Below are 24,905 nucleotides of genomic sequence, written 5' to 3' on the forward strand. Positions count from 1 at the left end.
TCTCCTGTATCTCTCACATTTCTCCTCCCAATTGTTCCTTTACCACCCCTTAGTTGCTTTTCAAAATCTTTTTGGAATTCTGCCATAGCCTGAGCCCAATTCCTATTTTTCTTGGAGGTTTTGGATACAGAAGCTAGAATTTCTTGTCTTTTGATTGTGTGTTTTGGTCCTCCATGGGATCAAAGTAATTGACTATGGTCGGGTTCCTTTTTTCTGTTTTCTCATTTCCCTAGTTTTTCCTGGTTTTGGGATGCTTCCCAAGCTTTGGATTACATTAGGACACCCTTGGAAGGACTTCAGTTTCTTCAACATCCCATGAGAGGCTCTGACTGCTGCTCTCCTGGCCTGTACTCTGGTCTGTGGATGATCACAAGAACATATACCCAACAACATACCAAATATTCTGAAATGCAGCTAAAGCAAGGTAGAATTATAGCTTTATAAACACACAATGACAAAATTGAAAAACAGGCAATTCATGAAATGCATATATTCATTAAATGAATATGCTTAAAAATTAAAAAGTCAACAAATAAGTTAACCTGAAATATGTACAAAGGAATACATATTAAAATTTGAAATAAAGGTAAACTAGAAAATTTAAAATACCTACAGAAATGCTAAATAAAACAAAAACTTCTTTAAAACTCTTCTAAAAGTGAAAAACTTTTAGTTCTTATTACAAAAATTAGAGGCAAAAAACAGAAAATCAAATGAACAAACTATCAGATGAACAAGATGAAATACAACAAAATAAGAATAAAAAGAATGATCAGAATTTTCTATGCATAGTTATTAACTAATAACAGTAAGAATATAAGAAAATAGAGGAATACACTCAAATATATAAAATATCCAAATTAATAAAATAAGCAAATAATTTAAAATCTAGTAAATTAAAAAAATATTCCCCCAAAGTTTCCTGTTCCTAATGGATTCATGGGAGAATTCTATCAAACTTTTAAAATATAATTAGTACCATTGTCATAAAATTGTTCATGAAAATTAAGAAATAAATCACCTTATCAAATTCCTTTTAGAAGATAAATATAGATCTAATATATAAAGGGAATGTTGCAGGACAGAAAACTTCTAGAGTAGTGTCCTTAAGGTACAATTATTTGAAAATTTTTCATACTAAATAACAAAATTACTACATTAACTTATCCAATAATTCCCAGATTATGATTCTATCATGAAATTAGATTTATACTAGGTAAGGATGGTTCAATTTTAGTAATATGATAAATAAAATTAACCATTTAAAAAACAAAAATACATGATTATCTTAGTAGATATAAAAAACATTGACAAAGTACAGCATTTATGTTTTTTATAAAACCCTATAAAGACATATGGGACTTTTTGAGCATAAGAAAAACTATCTAAAACTAAAAGTTAAAAGTGAATGCAATAGGAATCCACTAGGACCTTGCCATAAATAAAAGAGTAAAGCTAAGATCCCACTCTCAGTTTTTTAAAGTTCTGGAAAGATGAAAATAGTAATAAGAGGAGAGAAAAAAATCAAAAATATAGAGTTAAGAATTAAAACTATCCCTACTAGCTAATGAAATAATGCTATACTTGGAAAACTCTAGACAATCAGAAGGCACTAATCAATTAATAGTTTCAATATAGTTTCAGGCTATAAAAGAAACCCTCAAATATCAATAACATTTCTATACAATGAAAATAAAACCAAAGCAGTAAAAATAGAAGGGTAAAGTACACTCCAAATAATAACACTACACATAAAATAGCTTCAAATCATTCCTTAAAAAAATCTTAAAAAACTAGAAGAATAATCAATGTTCATATCTGGCCATTCTAATATAATAAAAAGGAACATACTACCAAAGATAATTTACAATTTTATTGTAATACTCATCAAATTATCAGGAAGAAATTCTATTGAACACTATAAATAATAATAATGAAATTCATTTTGGGGACAGTTAGGTGATGGAGTAGATAGATCACCAGTCCTGGAGTCAGTAGGACTTGAGTTTAAATCTAGCCTCAGACACTTAATACTGGCTTAGCTTAGACCTTGGGCATATCACTTAACTCCATTTTCTTGCAAAAAAAATTCATTTTGAAAAATTAAACATCTACAACACCAAGGAAAATTATGAAAAAAGTTGGGAACATAAGATGAAGCACTTTCAGACTTCATAAACATCAAAACCATCTGATATTGGTTTTAAAAATTAGAGAGTTTTATCAATGGAATAAATTAGATAGGGTATCAGAAACAATGGAACTCAATGAACTGGGATTTGATAAACCTTAAAATATAAAATATTTTGGAAATAAGTTCATATCTGATTTAAAAAAACTATTAGTAAAACTAGAAAGCAGTTTAGACTTCAGCAATACCTTATAACCATACTCCATAATACATTCTAAATGTATTTATGTCATGTACTCCTTCATATTCTAAATATACATATAACATAGTACTATATAGAACCACACTAATAAAAATTTATAAGTAAAGTGAATCATATGATATAAATATGAGGAAATGTATTCTTAAGCAAATAAATATATAGAAAATTGTAAAAGATAAATTAGATAACTTTGATTATATGAAATGAAGTTTCTGAAAAAAAAGTATTGTACCTGGGAAAAGGAATAAAATGTTTTACTGGGAAAAGAGTCTTATGTATCACATTCTTCTGATAAGGGTTTATTATGTAAGATATACAAAAAATTTATATAATTATAAATATATGCATATTTTATATATCTATATTAGCACATATTCATGGTATCTTTTATATGCATAGAACATACACACACACACAAATACATAGACATTTAATCAAAAATATTTCCTCAGTAGATAATAGCCAAAGGATACATACAAATGGTTCTCAAAAGAATAGTAAACTATTAACAACTATAGGAATACTAGTCTTCACCATACCTAATAAGATAAATATATTTCAAAACTGTGACATTTTGGTTCTAAATGATGAAATAGGATTATATATGACATGATAAATATAGGAAAAGCGGATGTTGGAAAGGTTCTGAAATTACACTCATCAAAATTGCTCTCTCCAAAGTTTTCAGCGATCAGCCAAAATGTTCTCTCCAAAATTATCATCCATTTATCAATTTTCATCCTCCTTGACCTCTTCACTTGGTGATTTCATTAGCTCCCATGGATTTAATTATTATTTCTATGTTGATGATTCTAAAAACTCATCTTTACTACTCCAAGCCTTCTTCTGACCTCCAATCTCACAACTCCAATTGTCTTTCAGACATCTTTAATTGGATGTCCAAAAGACATTTTGAACACAACTTGTCCAAAACAGAACTTGGGGTCTTTATTCCCAAAATCTTCTGACCTTCATATTTCCTTTTTTATGTGAAGGACAATTCTATCTTCACAGTCCTTCAGGATCTTAATTTAGATGTTATTTTGATTCCTCACTATCTCTTACCCCCTATATCCAGTTGTGGCCAAGGTCTCTTAATTTCACTTTCTCTCCTTTGACAATGCCTCTAGTTTAGTACAGGCCTTATCACCTCACACATGGATCATTGCAATAATCAGTATGAATCAACCTGCCTTAAGTGTCTCCATCCAATCCATCATCCATTTAGGCACCAAACTGATTTTCCTAAAGCTGAGCAACCATGTCAGGTCCCTAGTAAATAAACTCCAATGATTCACTATTAACTTCAGAAATCAAGCACAAAATGTTAGCAGTAAAAGCCCTCTCCTACTTTATCAGTCTTCTTAGAATTTAGTCTTCAACACTTATGTATAACATTCTTCTGATAAGGGTTTATTATGTAAGATATACAAAAATTTATATAATTATAAATATATGCATATTTTATATATCTATATTAGCACATATTCATGGTATCTTTTATATGCATAAAACGTACACACACATATACACGCACACACACACACAAATACATAGACATTTAATCAAAAATATTTCCTCAGTAGATAATAGCCAACTTACTCTTCTATCCAGTGACAAAAGTCTCTGACTTTTCTATGAACAAAATACTGCATCTCTTGACTCCAGACATTTTCTCTTCATGACTGGAATACTCTTCTTCTTCCTCATCAACTGAATTATCTCATTTCTTTTAAATATGAACTTAAATCCCACCTTTTACAGGAAGCTTTTCCAACCCCCCCTTTTTAAAAACATTTTTAAAATTTTATATTATTACAATAATCTTCTTGTGAGAGTAATCATAACCTTCCTCCCAAAAAAGGATGAGAAACCTCAAGAATAGTGAAAGAGAAAAAAAATGTACTTCAGTCTGTATTCAGATTCTAAAGGCTCTGTCTCTGGGATGAATTGCCTATTTTATCATAAGTTCACCAAAGAAGTTGCTTCAATATTTTTCCCACAGATATTATTACTAGCTGTATTTCCCTCCACTCTATTCCTCCGCACTCGCATCTATTCCATTCTCTTTCCCCTTTCATCCTGTCCCTGTTCAGAAGTGTGTGGTATCTGAGTACCCTCTCCCACAATAATCCCTCTCTTCTATCACCTACTACCCCCTTCCCTCTCCCCATTCCTCCTTATCCCATCCCTTTCCTCTCAATTTTCTCTATGGTAAGATAGATTTCTATACCCTGTTAAGTGTGTATATTATTTCTTCTCTGAGCCATTTCTGATGAGAATGAAGGCACACTCATTACCCCCTGTCTTCCCCCATTCCAATCCATTGAAAAAGCTTTTTCTTGCCTCTTATGTGAAATTTCTTAGCTTCTTTTTCATCTCCTTTGCCTTCCTCCCAGTACTTTCCTTTATTACCCATTAACTCCATCTTTTTACTATATTATAGCATTATATTCAGCACATTCCTGTGCCTTGTCTATATATGCTCCTTCTAACAGCTCTTATAAATGAGAAAATTCATATGAGTTATCAATATCTTCTTCCCCTGCAGGAATACAAACAATTCAACATCATTAAGTTCCTCATATTTAGTCCTTCTTGTCCACCCTCTCTATGGTTCTCCTGAGTCCTGTAATTGGAGATCAAATTTTCTGTTCAGCTCTGGTTGTTTCAATAGGAAAATTTGAAAGTCCTGTGTTTTAATGAAAGTCCATCTTTTCCCCAGAAAGAGGCTGTTCATTTTTGCCAGGTACTTAATTCTCAGTTGTAAACCAAGATCTTTTGCTTTCCAAGCCATACAAACCCTCAATGTAGATGCTGCCAGATCCTGTGTAATCCTGACTATAGAGCCATGGCAATTGAATTGCTTGTTTCTGGCAGCTTTTAGTATTTTCTCTTTGACTTGGGAGTTTTGGAATTTGGCTATAATATTCCTGGACTTGGTTTTCATGATTTATCTGCATCCCTCTCATTTCTCCTCCCAATTTTTCCTCTACCTCACTTAATTACTTTTCAAAGTCTTTTCTTGAGGTCATCCATAGTCTGAGCTTATTTTCTATTTCTCTTGGAGCTTTTAGAATCAGAAACTTCGATTCTGTTATCATCTGAGTATATATTTTGGTCCTCCAGGGGACGAAAGTAATTTTCTATGGTCTGATTCTTCCTTTTCTGTTGTTTGCTCATTTCCTCATCCTATGATGGAATTACCTCACTTCCAAGGCTTTGGGGGATTTTGGGGACAATCCACAGGGATCTTAATTCCCCCAAGGTCTTATGAGAGGCTTCAGGCCTTTCCCTCTGCCCTGGAGCTGTGAGGATGGTACCTGCTTAGCTATGATAGTGTGGAAGTCCAAACTGCAAGTTATATGTGAGTATGGGCATACCGTAGAGGCCTGCCCCAGGGAGAGCAGAGAATTTCTTCAGTCTCCCTGACTGTCTTTGGGTTGAGAGCTCTGGATGTGCTGGGTGGTTTTGCCAACTCCCACAGCAGGTTCTCACCACCAGGCTGCTCTGAGGTCAGAAATCCACTCTATACTCACTCTGGTTCAGCAAAGTTCGCTCACCACCCCTTCTAGTTGTTCTTGATGATTAAACCACCCCATTTACCACAGACCCAGGCAGCCGGCACAACTGTGCTGCTCTGTGGCTGCAGCTGCACTGCAGCTTTTTCCATCCTCTGGTCCTGGTGTAACAGACCTGTCCTATACATCTTCTAAGTTGTCTTGGACTGGGAAATTATGTCACTCAGTCTTTCTGTGGGTTCTGTCCCTCTATATTTTGGCTAGAGTCATAGTTTGATGGCATTTGGAGTTTTTGGGGGAACAAGATTCCAGGAATTCTTGCCTTCATGCCATCTTGGCTACACCCCTCCAATCCTTCTTAATCCTTGTTCCTTCCCTTTGTTAATTATTGCCTACTCATACTACCTATACCTTGTTTGTACATTATCTGTTTACTTGTTTCTCCCATTAGATTGTGGAAAGCAGGAACTATTTTTGGAGGGAAGGAACTCTCTATGGAAGGAGGGAACTCTCATCTATTTTTGTTACTCCCAACACATAGTCTAGAGCCTCATACATATGAGGTATTTAACTAACCTCATGCATATGATGTATTTAACAACTGAATAATTATAGAAAGAGATACACAATAGAGTCTTGTAGATGGAGCTGTGAATCAATGCAATCATTTTGGAAAATTTGGAATTATATAAGTAAACTCATTACCCTGCCTATACATCTTTTGACTCATAATTCCATTACTAGGTTCATATACAAAGTAGGCCTTGGATATAAAACAAAATACCCATTTAGGGCTATGCTTTCATTATAACATAATTGGAAATAAAGTAGATGCTCAATAATTGGAGAATGGCTAAACGAAGTAAGGTACATTATTATACTGTTAGAAATAATAAATGTGACCTGCCTTCCTAAGTGGAGTAATGATCTACATGAACTGATACAAACTCAAATAAGCAGGTAAGAAAATAATACATACAAAGACTACACCAATGTAAATGGAAAGAAAAACACAGTAAAAGGACTAACCTTTTAGCTACAAAGTCAAGTTGTTGGGAGAAAGATGAAAATTTGAACTTTTTTTCTCCTACCCTCTCCTATCTCTCCTTTTATCCACTTAGCTTGAATGGAGGGAGGAAATTTGTCTTATTTTCTCTTCCTCAACTGCTAATGGTAGCATGTAAGCACCATTCTCAATTTATAAAGCAGTTCATTACCAATGCCAAAAGATTAACTCTCGGTATCCTCGCATTTTGAGTCGTCACTATAAACATATGGTGAGAGAATTTAGATTTGTAAGACATCTAACCTGAACAGGAACCTTCAGAATATACATTCAGACAGCTATTCTCAACACCAAATGTACTATGACACAGAGAAATTATAAGTAAATACAAAAGAAAATCTTGTAGGGCAAGAATTCAGGACTTCTGGCCAACATGCAGGAAAGAAGATAGGCATGGTGCTAAGGTCTCCTGGTATCCCCTCAAAAATAAAATGAAAGAAACCTCTTAACAGAAATTCAGTCAACAAAACCCAGAAAGATAAGCTAGGAGAAGAACACCTACCAAAAGGTCTGTTTCAAGCATCCATGAGTGAAATAGGAACAAGGTGCAGAGGGTCAGCACAGGGGCATTGGGAGGGTGGAGGCAGAGGACCAGCCTTGGCTGCTAATGCTTTGGTGAGTGGCAGGTCTGAGGACCAGTATTAGCTGACGAATCTTTGGCTGGGGGAGCAGAGGTCTGGGGAGTCTCAGTCAGGCTTCAGGATGCATTCCAGCACAGAGTTGCAGAGCACAGCTGGACATCAACCCACTGGGCTAGGGCCCTGAGCTCCATACATTTAGCAATGCCCTCTTTCCAGAACAAAGAGTAACAGCCCCTCCACCCCCTCAGGCTCTCGTAAGGGGGAACAGAGCTCCCTTAGCTGAAAAGGAGAATAGCTATCTCCCCCAGGCCCAGCCCACATTGGTCAAGGACAATGAAGAGCCTACTGCAGTCCCTTACTTCCGCTAGGTCAAGGGAGAGGTCCTCAAACACTCCAGAGAAAGCAAACAGCACCTCCTTGCTAGCCCACTTGGAGTTACTAAGCCAAGTGAACAAAACCTCTAGAGTTTTCAAAGACAAACCTCTAAGAGCCAGCCCCTCCTCCAACACAAGATACTAGGAAAATGAAGAAAGGCCAGCAGAAAGGGGGCCCATGGAGAAATACTGAGAAGTGACAGAGCCTAACCCAGAGAGATCTAGAACTTCTGAGGAGAATACGAATTGGTCTCCAGCCCAAAAAGACTTCCTTGAAGAAATCAGGAAGCAGTTTAACAATCAATTGGAAAAATTGGGAAAAGAAACTCAAGAGAAAATTAACACATTGCAAGAGAAAATTAACATCTCACAACAAGAAAATAAGTCCTTGGAAAATACAATTGGACAAAAACAAAATGAGAATAATTCTCTAAATCTTCAATTGGGTAATGCAGAACGAAAATAATTCTCTCACACTACACTTGGGCAAATGGAAAACTCCTTCAAAAGTAGAATTGGCCAATTGGAAAAGAAGTTGCAAAAGGTAAATGAAGAAAATGTCTCTCTTAAGAAAAAGAATGGAATCTATGGAAACTATTGACTTCATGATACAACAAGATTCTGTTAAACAAAACAAAAAAAAATCTAAAAAATAGAAGAAAATGTAAAATACCTCATTAGCAAAACCGCTGGCCTCAAGAATAGATTAAGGAGAGACAACCTAAGAATTATTGATCTTCCTGAAAACATTGGGGTGGGGGGAGCCTAAACTTAATATTACAGGATTTAATGATGGGAAATTGCCCTTATAACATGGAAATAGAGGGTAAAATAGCTATTGAAAAAATACAATGATCCCCTCCTGAAAGGGATTCCAAAATGAAAATACCAAGGAATATTATGGTCAAATTCCAGAACTATCAAACAAAAGAGAAAATATTGCAAGCAGCCAGAAAGAAACAATTTAAATACCACGAAGCCACAATAAGGACTATGCAGGACCTGGCTGAATTGCCATTAAGGGACTGAAGTGCCTGGAATGAAATATTTTGAAGAGTAAGGGAGCTTGGAATACAGCCCAAAATCCACTATCTGTCAAAACTGGGTCTTCTCTTCCAGGGGAAAAGATGGACATTTAACAAAATGGGAGACTTCCAACATTTCCTGATGAAAAGACCAGAGATAAATAGAAAATTTGGACATCAAACAGGAAACTGAAGAGACACATGAAAAGGTAAAAAAAGGGTAAAGAAAAACCTGCTATCTAATAAGATGAAACTGGCTATATCCTCAACTAGAAGATAGATCCTAATAACTGTTGAGAATTGTAACTCTATTAGAGATAATATACTTAGCCAGAAGTGATGGACACATGACTTATCCTTGAAACTTCTATCCAATAAGATGAAACTGGCTATATCCCTACCTGGGAGAAAGAGTTTAATAGCACTCAAGTGTTATAACTCTATTAGAGAGAATATACATAGCTAGAAGTGAAGGGCACTCATGACTTTTCTGTGACTCAGATAAAATGACTTAAAAACTGTATCTCCTTAAAAAGAGGGGGTAGTAAAGAGATGGGAGGAGGAAGGAGATTGAATGGGGTAACTCTTATCACATTAAGAGGTACAATGGACCTATTTCAATAGAGAGTAAGAAGGGAGGAGGTGACAATCACTTGAATCCTACTCTCTCAGATTTGGCTTAAAGTTAACATACACTCAGTTAAGTTGAGAAACTTTCAAGTATTAAAAGGGGGAAAGGGGAGGGGGAGGAAAAGAGGCATTTACGTAAGCAAGGGAAGGAAGAAGGAGCAAAGAGAAAGGGTAAATAAAGGGGAGGAGGTTGGCTATAGGAGGGCAAAAACACTGAAGGTGGTGGTATACAGAAACAAAATACTGGGGAATATGAATAAAGGAAAAAGGAAAATTTCAGAGGGAAGATAGCATAGAGGGAAATAAAGAGATAATAATTATACTTTTGAATGTGAATGGGATGAACTCTCCATTAAAATGTAAGTGAATAGCAGAATGGATTAAAAACCAGAATCCTACAATATGCTACTTACAAGAAACTCATTTGAAGTGGAGAGACACATACAGAGTCAAGGTTAAAGGTTGGAGCAAAATATATTTTGCTTCAGTTGAAGTGAAAAAAGCAGGGGTAGCAATCCTTATCAAACAAAGCAGCTGAAAAAATAGAAAACATTAAAAGAGGTAAGGAAGGAAGCTATATTCTCCTAAAAGGTACCATAGACAAGAAAGTAATTTCAATATTAAATATGAATGCACCCAGTGGCATAGTCCCAAAATTCTTTCAGGAGATTTGAAGGAGTTAAAGGAAGACATAGACTGCAAAATAGTACTAGATGGAGACCTCAACCTCCCACACTCAGATTTAGATAAATATAAGCATAAAATAAGCAAGAAAGAAGTTAAGGAGGTATATAGATTATCAGAAAACCCAGAAATGATAGACCTCTGGAGGAAATTAATTGGGGACAGAAAGGAATATACTTTTTTCCTGCAGTACATGGCACTTACACAAAAATTGACTATGTACTAGGGCATAAAAACCCAATAATCAATTGCAGAAAGACAGAAATAATGAATACAACTTTTTCAGAGCATAATGCAATAAAAATCACATGCAATGTTGTGCCAGGGAGATATAGACCCAGAACTAATTGAAAACTATATAACCTTATTTTAAAGAATGAGTGGACCAAACAACAAATTATAGAAAGAAGTAATTATTTCATCCTAGATAATGTCATTAATGAAACAACATACCAAAATGTATGGGATACACTCAAGGCAGCTGTCAGGAATATATTATATCTTTAAATCCTTACATGAATAAATTGGAGAAAGAGGAAATCAATGAACTAAATATGCAACTAAAAAATTAGAGAAAGAACAAATTAAAAATCCCCAATTAAATAACAAATTAGAAATTCCAAAAAGTAAAAGACAATTAATAAAATTGAAAGCAAGAAAACTATTAAACCAATAAAACCAAGAGTTGGTTTAATGAAAAAACATATAAAATTAATAAACCTCTGGTCAATTTGATTTTAAAAAAAGAAGAAAACCAAATTATTACTATCATAAATGAACCAATGAGGAGGAAATTAAATTTTGCCCAACTCTATGCCAATAAATTTGATAATTTAAGTTAAATGGATTAATGTTTACAAAAATATAAGTTGCTCAGGTTAAATGAAGAGGAACTTAAATATCTAAATAATCCTGCCTGAGAAAAAGAAATTCAACAAGCCATTATGGAATTCCCTAAGAAAAAATCTTCAGAGCCAGATGATTTCACAAGTTAAATCTATCGAACATTTAAGGAACAATTGGTTCCAATTCTATATTAACTAGTGATAAATTGTCACTAGGATAATACATTATTATCAAATAAGATTTATCTCAGGAATGCAGGGTTGGTTCAATATTAGTAAAATTGTTAGTATAATTAAATCAATAGCAAACCTATCAGAAATTATATGATTATATCAATAGATGCTGAAGAAATTTTTGACAAAATATAGCACCAATTCCTACTAAAAACACTAGAGAGTGTAGGAATAAATGGATTGTTCCTTAGAATAATAAGTAGTATCAGGGTGGCTAGGTGGTGCAGTGGATAGAGCACTGGCCCTGGAGTCAGGAGTACCTGAGTTTAAATTTGGCCTTAGACACTTAATAATTACCTAGCTGTGTGACCTGGGCAAGCCACTTAACCCCATTGCCTTGCAAAAACTTTTATTTCTCAAAAAACTTGTAGATTTTACAAGAAGACAATATTTAAATAAATACCTAAATAAATAAAAACAAGAAGACAATATTTAAATACATAAATAAAGAGTTGGGGAAAGTAGAAAAGAAAAAGAAAGTTACATGATAACTTTATGTTGTATATATTATATATGTTATATATAATAGATTTACAGTTTCAGGGACAACCATCTTTGTTTTTATTCTCCTATGTTATGGAAATGCTTGCTATTTCATAAATCAAAAACAAAATTTTAAAAATCCCAAATCAAATAAACAATTAGTAACTATGAAAGAGACAATATACAAAAATTCTTGGGACTTGGCTAAAGTTTTTCTCAGAGGAGATATATTCCTGAAAACATACATTATCAAAATAGAAAAACAAAGTATTAACACAATTACAAAATAAATATATCTGAGATGGGTATGAGAAGTAATAAAAAATTATAGAAATTATATCTAATTAAAAAACAAAAAGACACTAGAATTAATACACAAAGTTGCTTCTCGAAAGAGTGATAAAATTTATAATCTAGCCAATATGAATAAAGTGAAAAGAAAAATGAAATTTCAAAAATAAAATAATAATAAAAAGGTGAAATAACAACAAAGAAGAAATAAAATTATCCCAATCTACTATGCAAGCAAAATGGAGAATTTAGAAGATATGAAATAGCTACAAAAGTATAGAAAAAGTGATTAGACTTTTGATTTTGTGAGTATCAGATAAATAACTTCCACTGAGGAAAGACTTCTACAAACAGTGCAGATCATCAACTTCTCAAATTATTGCCCTGTAGTAGGGTCCAAGAATTTCCTAGACCACTGGACAGTTGTGGATGTCACAGGCTCCCCAAACCAGTATGTGTATGAGGCGAAACAGGAACAAGATCTTCTTGACTTGGGGCCAACTCTCAATCAAAATACTAGACTATATCTAAAATATAAAAGCTAACAAAGTCAATAGAACACCAAAGAGACATTTTAAATAGCTAATTTCAGAAAAGGAAGTTGAACTAGATACAAAAGGTTTACCAAAGGAGAAAGAAAATCTGGTCAAGTGAATTTGTTTATTTATTATTTTAATGAGCTTTTGTTCCATTATTTCATCACTTCAGAGAAATCTTGATGAAAAACATTTTCTACTAGTGCACCTAAGACAGAGACTGTAGCTATTCCACAACTGTGGGAATCCACACAGAACAGATACAATGCGAGTGAAGTGCTAAATACAGATCTGGTGATATCTCACTTCTTCATACCTTACATCATTCTGACTTTCATAAGAACAAGCCCCTGCAGGGTAAAGGTATGGTTAAAATTACTCCACCTTATTTTAGATCTTAAATAGCTAAGTATATCTCAGTCAATCAGGTATAAGACCTTAGAATCTTAAACTAAAAGAAAAAATGTCCTTTCAAGGTGCACAAGAATGGTGTTTGTATTGGATGTAGAAATGAGTCAAAAATCATGTATAAATTACCAATTGTGTTAAGCTGGTAGATAATAGAGAAAGAGAGGAATTTGGGGCAGCTAGGTGGTGCAGTGGATAGAGCACAGGCCCTGAGTTAGGAGGACCTGAGTTCAAATCAGGCTGTAGATACTTAATTGCCTAGCTGTGTGACCTTGGGCAAGTCTCTTAACCCCATTGCCTTAAATAAATAAAATTTTTAAGGAATGGGGGGATTCCAGAAACAGGAGTAATAGTGGAATCCTGGTTGAAACCCCTAAAATGGCAACCTCTGGGTAAGTTGAAGCAGAAATACCTGAGCCTTGGGCTAACCAAGTTTCCTCCCCCACTCTTCTCTCACTACGAGATTTTCCAACTTCCTGTTGGATGGATATTGAACTTCCTATCTTCCTACTACTATCTTAATAACACCAGGCACTGGTGTTCTCAGGAAGAGGAACAATGGTGATCCTTCCACCAGTGCATGTCAAGTTATGTTGGCAGCAGCATGCTCAGAAACTTCTGGAACCATAGCTCTATAAGAAGCCTGGCAAAGAGATTACAACCCTCCCTCCCTAAGGAACCTGTTTCCCCTGTATAAGGGAAGAGTATCTTCCATCCCATATTTTGTACCAATTGCTTTTATTTTACCACCTTAGCAAATATCTCCTTTCTAAATCTACTGGAGGCTGGGCAACTAAATGATTCTCAACTGATTAACTTGAAGGTAAGTACACAGATGGGAATTTGAGTCAATAATATTAGAAGATAACCTATCAGCCCTTAGTACTATAACCTAGAACATTAAGTGGAGATGTAAGCAGTTTAGCTCTGGGAACATAATTCATTAGGGAAAATCAAAGTTGGGAGAGTACTCTTCAGATAGTATAGGAGATATGTATTGCTACTTCAAGTCTGAGCCTGCTCTCTCTATAGGAACTACATATATCAGTGGTAAGGTAAACCCGGAATTTATAGGAGAAATGTTTTGTAACTTCTGCTTTTATTCTGCTACCTCAGAGATTGTCTTTTATGAAAGCTAATCATTAGAGGTGAATAGTTAATAGTACTTGGAATGAGGAAAATCTGAACTCAAATATTGACTCAGACAATTACTAGCTATGTGATTTTGGGTAAATCACTTAATCTCAACTTCCTCTTCTGTAAAATGAAGATTGTAATAAAAGCACCTATGTTTTGGGGCTATTGAGAGGATCAAATGAGATAACAGCACTTCATTAAATGCAAAATGCTACATAAATGAACGTTATTAATATATCTCCTTGCTGACTGCAAATTATAACAGTGAGTATTTGTTAGTTTTGGTGTTATAAGTAGTTACAAGTTTTAGCATTATAAGTGATATAAGTATAACCTGTAAATAGCTTGAAAGAAATGCTATACCATGAAAGAAACATCTATATTGTATATTGAAACATTAAGTACAAGGTGAGCATGGGACACTTTTATAAATTGTCAGGTATTCTAAGTATATCTTTTCATTTCAATCTAAAACTGAGCTAGCAAACTGGTCTAAACAATAATCAACTTTCATTTCTTTGCCAAAGATTTTTTTTTCCTGGAAGCTGCTTTCTTCCTCAAATAGTTTACTCCCTTTATCTATGTCTATCTAGAGGGTATTAATGCTCTCTCAACCATGCCTCAATTATCTGGAACTGATGCTCCAATTGCTTGACAGAGTGCTTCCTTCTGAACTATTGCTAAACCATATAACTGATGGAGCTAAAATAAGGGGAGGAGTGGAATCCCTTATTTTGCTCCAGAAGTATAAAACTATTCTTCCTTGATTGTTGGCCCCAGTTTTGCTGACTACGGCTCAGCTATTAAAAGTCCTGAAAGAGCATGCCCAATTTTTGACCACTCAATGACCTTTGCTCCCTTCTGACTAGTTAGAGACAGACAGCAACAGAGACAGAGCAACAAACAAAGTGAGAAAGTATTGGGAAGAGGTGATTAGTAGGGTGTTAATACCTTGTTAACCTATTTAAATTTTATCATATATGATTACATTCTGTAGTGAAATAAACTGAACTGGGGAGAGGGTCCTCAAATTCTACTCCTTTACATATATATATATATATATATATATATATATATATATATATATATATATATATATGCAAAAGAAATACAAGGTAGTTTGAGGCAGAAAGATTCTCATTGGGGAGACTAGGAACATCCTTATGTAAAAGGGAATATTTGAACCTAAGTTCAAGTTTTAAAGAAAACTGGGGATTTTAAGAGATACGGAAATAAAAAGAGCCTGCATCCCAAGCATCAAAGAATGGAATGCCTGTTATGTTTTAAGAATAGCAAGGAAGCCAGATTGGCTGGACTATATGTGATGGCAGAGTAATGCATAATATGAGAAATAAATGACAGATAAGTTTGTATTTTTCTTAGAGATATCTAGGAGTCATTAGAGCATACTTCTGAGTTTATTAGAGTAGTTATTTGAGTACAGTCCTCTAAAAGAGGATTGATATGGATCAGACCTATACAATTAGGCAAATGTGAAGATGAATTAGAGAGGAAAGAACCTAAACTAAGGTAGCAGCTGGGTTACTAAAGAAAATAAAGTAGATGCTTCTCATGTTGAAGAAACAGAACCAGCAAGACTTGACAACTAATTGGATTTATGGGGTTAAGACTAAGTAATTAAGATGACTCTGAGATTGTAAACTTTCATGATTGAAAGAATGGTCCATTTATCCTTGATATTGTCATGGGTGCAATGATAGTGAGTTCTATTTTTGTCATGTTGGATTTTAACTGAATAGATAGCATGTGATTTGAAATGGCCTCAACTAGATATTATAAGTCTTTCATATATACTTTTTAAACATATTCCATCTCTATGTCTTTACACTGGTTGGCCCCCATACCTAGAATATACCTCTGCTTCTTAAAATCTCTAGTTTTCTTTAAAATTTAGAACAAGTTGTACCTTTTACATAGAACTTTTCCCAATTTCCTTCCCAGCCACACAAATTTCTAGTGTTTTCCCCCTCAAAATACCTTTGTATTCATTCTGTATAAGACTACATATGTACATATTATTAAAACTTTATTTTAAATATTTTACCCCAGCTACATAAAAGCAATTTTCAACATTTACTTTCAAAAGCTTGAGTTTAAAATTCTCCCCCTTTCTCCCCCCCTCCACCTTCACTCCCCCATTGAGAAAGCAATCTATTTGGTATAGGTTAAAAATGTGTAGCCACGAAAAACATTACTTCAATGGTTATGCTGTAAAAGTAAACATAATCCCCACACATACTAAGAAAGAAAAACTTCAACAAAAAGAAAGTGAGAAAAAAGTGTACTTCAATCTGAATTCCAATGCCATCAGCTCTTTGAGATAGATGGCATTCTTTATCATAAGTCTACCAGAGAATTTGCTTCAATATTTTTCCCAATATTATGATTGCTAGTTGTATTTCCCTCCATCATATTCCTCTCCACCTCCATTTATTCTGTTTCTCTTTCTCCTTTCACCCTGTCCCTCCTCAAAAGTGTGTTATACCTGACTACCCTTTCCCACAATCTTTCCTATCTTCTATCACCTACACCTCCCCTCCCTTCCCTCTGTCCCTTTTCTCCCATCCCTTTCTTTTCTTATTTTCCTCTAGGGTGGGATAAATTTCCATACCCAATTGAATGCGTATGTTACTTCCTCCCTGAGTCAATTCTAATGAGAGTCAAGGCTCACTCACTCACTCCCCCTCATCTTCCCCCTCTTCCACTCCATTGCAAAGTTTTTCTTTGTCTCTTTTTTGTGAACTAACACCCCATTTTTTTGTGAAATAGCAACCTATACTACCTCTCCTTTTCCTATCTCCCAGTACATTTGTTTTGCACCAATTAACTCCATCTTATTAATGTATTATATCTTTAAATTCAACTCCCTCCTGTACCTTGACTCTATATGCTTCATCTAACTACCTTGAATAAATGTGAATAATAACAATAATAATAAAATTTCATATGAGATATCAGTATTAACTTCCCATGCAGGAATACAAGTAGTTCAACATTATAGTGATAATCCCTCATAATTTGCCCTTCCCATCCACTCTCTTTATACTTTACCTGAGTCCTGTATTTGATAATCATATTGTCTGTTCAGCTCTCATTTCATCAAGAAAGTTTCAAAGTTCTCTATTTCATTGAATATCCATATTTTTCCCTTGAAAGAGTATATTTAGTTTTACTGGATGATTGATTCTCCATTGTATTTCAAGCTCTTATGCTTTTCAAAATATCATATTCCAAACCCTATAAGCCCTTAATGTAAAATTCAATAAATCTTGTGTTATCTTGACTGTCATTTCACCATATTTGAATTATTTTCTAGTTGCTTGGAATATTTTCTCCTTGACTTGGAAGTTCTCAAATTTGTGTATAATATTCCTGGGAGCTTTCATTTTGGGATCTCTTTCAGATTGATGAATTCTTTCAATATTATTTTACCCTCAGCTTCTAGGATTTCAGGGAAAATTTACTGGATTATTTCTTGAAAAGTGTGGTCTAGAATCTTTCTTGGATCTTGACTTTTAGGTAGTCCAATAATTTTTAAATGATCTCTTCTAGATCTGTTTCTGAGGTCAATTGTTTTTCCAGTGAGATATTTCACATTTTCTTCTAGCTTTTCATTCTTTTAGTTTTTGTTTTATTGCTTCTTGATTTTTCACAAATTTATCTATTTCCTTTAGCTCCATTCTACATGTGAAGAAATTATTTTCTTCAGAGAACTTTTTTATCTCCTTTTCCATCTAGTCAAGTCTTATTTTTAAGGCATTTTTCTCCTCATTGGCCTTTTTTTGCTTGTTTTGTTCTTTTATTTTTTTTCTCATTGGCCTTTTGAACTTTTCTCCCCTTTGACCCAAACTGGTTTTTAAGGTGTTATTTTCTTGAGTATTTTTTTAAATTCCTTCACCAAGTTGGTGATTTGCTTTTCATTATTTTCCCCCCATCACTCTAATTTCCCTTCCCAATCAAGATTGTGTCCTTTAGGAGCAGCTAGGTATCACAGCACTGGCCCTGAAGTCAGAAGGAACTGAATTCAAATCCAGCCTCAGACACTGTGTCTGTGTGACCTTGGTCAAGTCACTTAACCCCATTGTCTTGAAAAAACCTAGGAAAAAAAAAGAATATGTCCTGTACACAGAACTGTCTTTTTCTTGGTGATTATATGACAAATACATTAATTGCCTCTAATGGTCAAAATATTTCTTTATTATAAATTATCAGTGTCAAATGGAAGAATAGATAAAAATTCATGTTTGTTGTTTTGTTTTAGTTTGAGAATCCTTTGAAGTTTATGAGTGCAAGGTACTTAGTGAAGATTTCACATATTTGTGCTTTTAGAATGTCAAAACTGCATGGGCATTTTTTTCTTTGTGAGCACTTAATAAACATTGGCTGAACCGAATGAATTAAGAAATACAAATTTTACTAAAAAGAACTTATGATAATAGATAACTGTGATAATTGTGTATATTTTCATATTTTGTCAAAGAATGAGTATTTATTAACTGTCTACTATGTACCCTGGATCACAGATCACATAAGTTTATACCTGGAAGGGACATCAGAAATTGTATTTTCCCATCCCCTCATTGGATACCACAGTTTTGGTTATTCATTAGAGAAAATTTGGTAAAAGCAAAAAAAGAAATCTTTCATTTTAAATTGTAATTTTATGAGTTTTCCTGATGTGTTTCTTTTTTGTTAGAACAGTTTCTTTAAGAGAAGTTGAGTGCAATTAAATATTTTTATATGAATAATTATTATGCTAATGAATCCTTTATAAATAATGATATTGTGGCTCTGAGATATTGGTGTATGGCTCATGAATTTTATTTTTCTTTAGTTTTTTATGTTTCTCACTTTGAGAGATCTATGGGTCCATAGAATAAGTATGTCTTCCAGTCAAGGAACCCACATTAACCAATACTGAGTTCCTAATGTCTTTTAGGAATCTCATACTTTTTCTATGTCTTTTCTGAATTTTCCTTTTAAATGAGCCTATTTGTTATTAGGAGGTCTATGTATTCCAGAAGGTTTTATTGTGCTCTTTGTGGAAAGAGATACTGAATAAAGGATCCAGTTGGATGACTTATGTATTTCTTCAGGGATCCCTGGAGAAAAAGTTGGGTGACCTATTTTGTTGCAGGAATTCTATAGTATTAACCTTGGTATGTGAGCATGGGTCTTAAGTGGCAGCTAGGTAGTAGAGAGGATACAGCACCAGCCCTGGAGTCATAGGAACTGAGTTCAAATGTTGACTCAGACACTTGACACTTATTAGCCATGTAACCTTGGACAAGCCACTTAATCCTGATTGTATCACATCCAGGGCCATCTCCACTATTCCTGATCCATATTTCACCTTTGGACCCAGATGACTCCAGAAGAGAAAGTGAAGCTAGTGACTTAGCACAGCATCCCCTCATTCAAATACAATTCACTTGCTTATTACCTCCCTGATGTCATGATCTTCTTTGAGAAAGAAGGACAAACATCATCACCATCTTCACTATCCCCTCCATTCCTGGTTTTCAAGCATCAAGATTTAGTTTCTCACTTGATGTAATACAGTGACAACAAAGTGACCACAGCAACTAGATGCTTTTAGAAAGAGCTCCACATGATCCAGGAAGTTCTGGAATGAACATTTCTTCTCAAAAATTCTTTCTTCATGTGTGATTTTTTTAAAAACATTTATTTCTATTTAGCTAATATTTAATTTTCCTTTATATTCTGTTTTGTCTTTTTCTCATTTCTCACCAAGACAGACACTTTACAAGTTATAAGAAAGCGATAATCTCTCATAAACTTTGCAAAAGATTGTTGAATCTGTAATTGTATATAATTGTAACTTTCACATGTAGAAGTATAAACACTGTATAAAAACAATGTCATGTTGTTTTGAGACGCTTCTCTATGTGGTACTATGGAAACAATGTGAAGGATCATGATTATAGTTGTCTAGAACCCTAAAAGACTATTCTGCTTGTGGATATAGACAAATATAATGCACTCTGACCGATTTGCTAAGAACATCAAATTTTGAAAGAGAGGGAGAATGTAATTGGAGACTGGACCCAGGAAGTTCCATTCTTCCCAGAATTGTCTGATTATTATATATCCACCTAGATGCCAGGCAAGACTACTTCTGAGAATAAATAAGAGAATGGGACATGTCAATATAGTGATGGCTTCAAGTCCATGAACTTTGTGTCTTTTAGTTAAGCTAAAAACTATGTAAAAAATGAGATCTCATTCTTTTTTCCTATCTGGTTGTATTCAAATTATGAAGCAAGAACTGAAAAAAAAGTGAAATAATCTCCCCAAGAGGTCACTTATGTATTATTTTATCAGAATAGTCTTTGGGAGTTACTTGCTGCAATAGAAATAATAATGTACTAATCAAATTGGTTTACATTTATATTAAAATACAAATAGTTAAATACAAATAATTTAAAGAGAAGGGGACAAAAATTCTCTTATAAAATGACATTCTGAAGGGAAAGAAAGTGGGAATTAGAGACCAACTGCCTCATCAGTTTGTTCACTTAATGTTAATTACTGGCTGACAATCAGAAGTATAATATTTAGGTATCTTACAATTTCTAAAACTGAGTCAAGCTAATATCAGAAATATTCTGGTGAATCTTAAAAGAGTTGTCTTTGCTTACAAGGAGTAGAACAGGCTTAAATGAACTTTGAGAACTGTCATACATATGTATATGCCTTTATCATTGATAATCAATATTAGACATATGTAAAAGACCTATGATCATGATTAGAGAAAATTTCATGGATCTCAGAAAGCAATGTTACTACTAATGACAAAAAAATACAAAAATCTAAGAATGCTTCATAGTCCATTCCTTAGAAGTAACATTTTTTCCATCATGCACAATTATTCTAAAATCTTGAAAAACTGATGTATAATTCATTCTTTTAATGCATTATCTAATTAAACTAGTTGCATTACCTAATCATCCAAAGAGACATACATCAAATAAGCTGAGATTAATAAGTACATCATTGATGATAATAATGATTAACATTTCTTAATTCTAAGTATTTGAATACAATAATGATATGACTTTCTCTTATTTTAGCTAGAAAGACTATCAATAAGCTCAACATGTATTTCATAGTTAAATATTTGTCCTAATTATGCTCTATGAATTTGAGTTCTCTGTACTTTAAAAATGTATGAATTTCAATGTTCATACATAAATCAGAGAATATGCACAGACACAATATCAAGTATAACGGAATCAAGTTTATGATTCATTCATTGTAATGGTGATGGTAAAATAGATAATGATAATAATGATTTCACTCCATCCCTTCAAATTATCTCAGAGATATGGTTAGGTTTTAAAGACAGAGTATAGAGAATTGTTGGAAATTTTTGTTTAAAGAGTTACTTATTGTTACTAATATAAATCTTTTCCTAGATGTTCAAGGGACCAGATGCTTTAATAAACATTCTTTTATGGAAACAAAATTATTTATATAAAAAACAAATTGGAAAGAATAACTGTCATATTATTTCTTGAGAGTTCAAGTCTCCTAATTCCATTGACTATGGAAAAAGAAGCAGATAATTAAGACACACTTTGGTTAGCTTCTGTTAAACCAAGGACCAGAAAATAACACAGCTGGAGACAATTTTGAGTAAAATGATTAGAATTCTTTTTTACCTTACTAAAGCTTGCTAACAAGTGGATACCAATGATTTCTAGAAATTAAATAGGGAGCTTTTAATTAATCAGTAGGACACTATACTTAGAAATATTCATAAATTACAAACCATTGTCATTTTTGAAGAACAGGATCTTTTCATATAACCACAGTAGAAGATATATTGAAGTTTTTAAATGAAAGATTTAATTTAATGATTAATAAAACACTATCCAAGTGCCAGTAGATTTAATCAGTTAATGTGGATGCTTATGGAATAAGTTGGTGCAATGTACAAAAGGCATTACTAGCAAATGCTAAAAATGAAAATATTCAGTGCCATAAAATTGTTATTTTTAAACACAGCATCACCCACCCTTATAAAATTTATTCCATTTAAATACATATTCTCAAAAATGAGGCCACTATCCCCAGAATTCTGTGAAAAATTGCATGGATGTTTGTTTGCTTACTTGCCAGAAACTTTTGATGAACACATAAAGTCTTTTCCCTGGGACATATCTATTCCTTTTATAGAGGTTTCCCTAATTCCTAAATAATGAACATGGTACTCTGGAAACCTACCAAACATATTAAATATTAGGAAGAGTTAATGAAAACACAGTTACACATTTTTTCAATAAAAAGATCTGCCTTCCTCCAGCATCCCACCCCAATATTTTTTTCAGTCCCAGACTAGTACCAAAAAGTATTAGAAACACACTCATTACTGATCTAAATGACCATACTTCATACCTCTCTTCTGGATGCCTAGGAGTAGCCATTCCTGAGGGACAAAATATAACAAGAAAAAGACGTAGTCTAAACTCAAAACCAACATAAAAGCTACACTTATTCTCATACACTCTGAAATCAATTACACAGCCCAATTTGTTTTTACCAGCAGGAAAAGGCAACCTGGTTAGTGGGTTTCAGCACCCATATACCTTCTCCAGGACCTACATTTTTAGCTAACTATGGCATAGCTACTTAGAAGAAACAATTAGACACACCTGCATAAAGTGCCCTGTGTTCTGTTCACACTCTATGTTGTATCTTAAAGTGACAGCATATTAAAAAGTCAATGCAAATCTTTAGCATTATTCAGCTAGTTATAATATCCAAAAACACAATTAGGAACATTGCTGTTTTATACCTGAATTCATTTTGCCCCCAAAAGTAATATAACCATACTGATAACAGTATCAAAAGTTAAATTTTACATAAAATCAAAACCTATTAATGTCTTCAAGTGTTAACTGTAAATTTGTCATTATTTGTGTAATTTCTATACTACATGTATTCTTTGGGAAAATTTTAATACCTCCAAGATAAATAAACAAATGGCTTAGCTGATAATATTTGATTCTAAAAAAATTTCCATATTCATTAAGAGAGGTCCCCACTGAATTTTTACGTAGAAACTTAAATGAATTTTAATATAATGAAATGTTATTAACACAGATGAAATAGGATCAAATTTCATCCATTCACTGAAACTAGAAAATTGTAAATCTGTTAGGACATATATTCTTTTTTTTTAGGTTATTGCAAGGCAATGGGGTTAAGTGGCTTGCCCAAGGCCACACAGCTAGGTAATTATTAAGTGTCTGAAGCTGGATTTGAACTCAGGTACTCCTGACTCCAGGGCCAGTGCTCTATCCACTGTGCTACCTAGCCTCCCCAGGACATATATTCTTGACAATAAATTGTGAAACTTTTCCCCTTAAAAATCATGACTGATATAACTAATTTCTGCTGCATAGGTACAAAGTACTCCAAATAAAATGATATCAAGGAATTTGACATTAAAATCTTAAAACAAGGATTCAAGGGGAAAACATGCAATTAAATTATTCTTTTAAAAATGTAAATGATAAGATTTGAATCACACATTTTAGATAAATCCTTGATAGGGCCACAGACTTCTTAAGCCTACTAAGTAAAGCTCTATAGTTTTAAAATGAGAGAAACTGAGTCAACTTATGTCTTAACCCATGAAGTATTTTATAACTGATTACCTGAATGAGTCACTTTATACCACATTATCTCAATTTTCCAACTTTCTGTAACCAGCACTTTGGGTACATTTATGTGTAGTATTCTGAAGATATCATTTCACTTTCTCTTTATGACCATTGGATCTCTGAAAAAATTCTGTATACATCTCACCTAAGGAATTGACTTGATCTCCCCCCCTCCATCTTCTGGGACCAATACTGCTAGATCTTGTTTCCAAGCACCCTAGTCTCTAACCATTTCTTTTAGAAGGTGGTTCACCCATTGGGACATAATTAGCACACTCCTAGATGCAAAACTCCAGCTAAATTTACTTAGCTATGTAGAGAAACATGCTTTAGTAATTGCAGTTACTCCATTTTGACTCTGTTGGTCCAGGGACTCATGGCATAGCTTTTTAAAAGCCCTCCCACTGGCATCATATCAACCAAATCTCTATTTAAGGTTTTAGACTGTTCTCTGAGAACCTTCCACAAACAGTGCTGCATTGTCCATCTACAACTGCTGTTACACTTGTAACTTTAACCAGAATACAGTTTAAGCTTCCTCTTATTTTCTCTCCTTTTACATGAATTAGGTAAGGAGAGATATTCTCTTCAAATATGGAAACCAGAAATACAACTCTCACCTCCAGGATTCTCTTTAGCTCCTATTTAACAATCAGTATTTTTCTATGCCTTGTATTTCCATGATTTCTTTAAGGGTAGCCCCATGAAAAGCAAACACTTGGCAATAGTTAGGCTTGGATTACTCCCAGAGGGTAATCAAGCATGTGCCTAGAGTTATGAGAGGGAGTGGGGGGTAAACTGAATTCTTTGTACTTTTTGAGGGTAGGGAAGAGAAGGTACGTATTTGCCACCCTTGGAAATTCTAATTATTAGTAGTTTTAGCATTACAAGACTCAGTCTGACATTATTATATGAATCCAATGCAGAAAGTAGCCTCCAGGCTACAGGAATATGGCTTAAGGTGACAAAGTTCACTTTTGGAAC

General features: G+C 33.9%; 1 protein-coding gene across 7 annotated transcripts in view; it reads right to left on the reverse strand.

Moving 5' to 3' along the window:
- Positions 1-24,905, reverse strand: part of SLC25A21 (solute carrier family 25 member 21) — a 918,698-nt gene that overhangs the window by 404,478 nt on the left and 489,315 nt on the right. The gene's annotated exons all lie outside the window — the stretch shown is intronic.

Source organism: Macrotis lagotis, chromosome 1, assembly GCF_037893015.1.
Source record: "Macrotis lagotis isolate mMagLag1 chromosome 1, bilby.v1.9.chrom.fasta, whole genome shotgun sequence".
NCBI classification, from domain to species: Eukaryota; Metazoa; Chordata; class Mammalia; order Peramelemorphia; family Peramelidae; genus Macrotis; species Macrotis lagotis.